This window comes from Rousettus aegyptiacus, unplaced genomic scaffold (genome assembly GCF_014176215.1).
Source record: "Rousettus aegyptiacus isolate mRouAeg1 unplaced genomic scaffold, mRouAeg1.p scaffold_m13_p_1, whole genome shotgun sequence".
In the NCBI taxonomy this organism is placed as follows: domain Eukaryota; kingdom Metazoa; phylum Chordata; class Mammalia; order Chiroptera; family Pteropodidae; genus Rousettus; species Rousettus aegyptiacus.
Window position 1 is genome coordinate 1176267 of NW_023416284.1, and position 2915 is coordinate 1179181.

The following is a 2915-nucleotide window of genomic DNA, read 5'->3' on the forward strand; positions in this document are numbered from 1 at the left end:
CGTGCCCGCCCTCGGGCCGCTGGCAGAGCGTTTCCTGGGAGAGCGTCAACACCCCGCCGGCCGCTGCTCAGCGGCGCCCCCAGTGGCCGGGCACCGCCGCCGCGGACAGCGCCTTCCGCCGCGCCCTTCGCCCCAACCCGGCCCCTCCGTCATCCCCCTCAGGCTGGAGGGATCGCGGAGGGGCGGGGCGGGGCGGGGCGGGGAGAGCCCACCTGCAGGGGGCTCCGCCAGGGGTCTGGGTGCGGGGCCACCGGGCGCCGTGGTGGAGCTGCCCGCGCTCCGGGTCCAGCCCTCACCCGGCATCCTCAATGCTCTCACAGCTGAGCCGGGAGCTCCGAGGAGGGGGCGCCCTGGCCCCTGCGGCCCGTTCTAGCCCGCCTGTGCTCCTCCTCATGCAGGCTGCTTTGGGAAAAGCACCCCCCGGCCACCGTGCCCACCTGGGCTGCTGGGGTCACCTGGGTTCCCTCCCCACAGGCCGCTCCCAGCCCCAGGCTGGCCAAGGGGCCCTTGGCAGGTCCACTGCCTTTTCCACTGGCTTCCTCCCTCTGGCTCTGGGCCTGCTCCCTGCGGGGCAAGGCTCTGGATGCCTCTAAGCAGCTGTGACAGGAGCCTGCAGGTCAGGGCCACCTTGGCTATAGTCCAGGAGGAGCCCAGCATCAGGCCACACTCCAGGAATCCCCACCTGCCACCCGCCACGCCCCCGGCGGCCAGAAGGAAAGGCGCCTGGTCCGGAAGTGCTGGCTGGGGAGGTGGGGGAGCCGCGGGTCCTTGGGGAGATGGTGCTGCTTTGGGCGGGGGCCCCTCCCAAGACTCCAAGCTCCCCAGAAGCCAGGCAAAGCCCCGGGGCCTCTGCGTGTCCAGGCGGGTGCCTGCTGGTGGGGGCGTGGGTGCCGTGAGGCAGGGCGGGTGGGGGCCCTGGGGGAGGGAGGCGCTGTGTCTCCCATGTCCTTCCTCGATGTGGGCTGCTGGCCGTTAGGGAGGTGGAGGTCCAGGTGGGCAGTGGGGCCTGGACGTCCTGTCCGCTCCTGCCCGCCCTGTGGCTCCTCGACCTTCACAAAGGCGCAGCGCCCGAGCGCTGAACGCAGCGCGACCGTTTATTAAGAGGTTTCCCTTTGCTTTGATTACTTTCATTTTTATCACCCTAATTAGGTGAGAGCCGTAATGGAGCAGGCCTGTCACCAGGGCTGCGGGAAGGGCCCGGGGCAAGGAGGCGGCCTGCTGCCTGGCAGTCGCTCACATTAGCCCTGATGGGTCCCCCGAGCCCGTGCCCAGCATGCGGCACCCACGGACCTGCAGACGCTGGCCAGATGAGCCTGGCGGCCTTGGCGGGTCATGAGCTGTGATCACGGGCACCACCTGAGAGCAGCACACCTGAGGCAGGTCACCTCAGGGCACCTGCCTTGGGCCATGGAGGCGGGGTGGGCTCAGGATGCGACCACGAGCAGGTATGGGACGTGTGGCTTTGGGCCCCAAGCGACGACTTCCTGCAGGCGCCCTGGGTGGGCCAGGCGGTTCGGACAGGCGTGTGTGTGTGTGTGTGTGTGGGGAGGCGGTTCTGAGCACTTGCCCTTTGCGTTGCCTGTGAAAACCCCGATGCGACGGGGAGGGTGGCATCATGGTGGGAAGCTCACAGCTGGCCCACAGCTTTCAGGGCCAGTGGGGTTTCACTGTGATGGGCACATCGGGCTCCAACAGAGCACCTCGCTGGGGGTGCCCAGCCGGCCAGGGACCCGGAAGCTTCTGCCTGGAGCCCAGGGCGCTGTCCTCGGGCCCAAGAAAGTGTTTTGACGCCCCAGGGGCACCCTGCCTGCTACGGCCCCATGGGTGGACCTGACGGGGTCAAGGAGGGACGTGGCGCTGACACCAGCCGCCTGCGGGGACGCCCTGCACCCCCAAAATGGCCACGACGTGGCCTCCCTGAGGGGCGCGGGCTTCTGTGGTGCGGTCCCAGCCGGAGCCGAGCCCAAGGTCCCTCCAGGCGCATCCTTGTCACAGCCCGAGACAAAGCCCGCCGGCTGGAGCGGGGGTTCTGCGCGCCGTTTCCAGCATGTTCTCAGGTGCCGGCGGGAGCTCTGCGGAGGAGTCGGATACGGGAGCAGTTTTTGGAAGTGGGCGGTCCCGAGGGGGCCTTACGCCCTGCGGCTCGCCCCTCGTGCGGGCGGGGTGGGCACACGCAGAGCGGTGAGGTCCCCTGCCTGAGCGGAGAGGCTCATGCTGAATCTTCACGACCCCCGGGAGTCCCCCGAGGGGGACCAGAGGCCAGCGGGCCCCAGATCCGGGACGTCTGCTTCACGCGTCACCCTGACAGAAGCAGGCGTGTATTCCTCTCTTTGCCCGCCGCTTGCCCTCCGGAGGGCTCCAAGGTCAGAGCTCAGCCCACTGTTGGGCCCAGAAAGCAGGAGGTGGGTGCCAGGCCAGGTCCCTGCCTGTGGCCCCAGAAGGACCAGTGGTTTCCCGGGCTGCCTGCTCCCCGGGCCTCCCGCGACACTGTGACTCCATAAGCCAATGTCACTGCCAGGGCCCAGGGCAGGGCTCCTGGGCGGGTCCCCGGTACGACCCCAGAGGTCAGCTGGGTAGCCCTTGCACTCCCCCGCCCGCACACGAGGGAGGACGGGGGCCCGCACAGCCCCAGGCCGGAGCTTACACTGTCTCCCTGGGGGCCACCCCGGACCCAACCCATATCCAACCTGGGAGGCGGCCTCATTTCATCTCAGCCAAGGAGAAGGGAGAGCCCTAAGCAACAGCCCGCGACTGCACCCCAGCCCAGAAGGTGACCTGGGGCTCTCTCAGGGGTGCGTCCCTGTCCCCCGCACCAGGAGCCAGGGGCTGCTCTGTCATTTCTCTGGGCTCAGCTCACACGGTCGCGGATGCCCCAGGGTGCTCCCCAAGGGTGTGGCAGCTGACCCAGGGTTCCC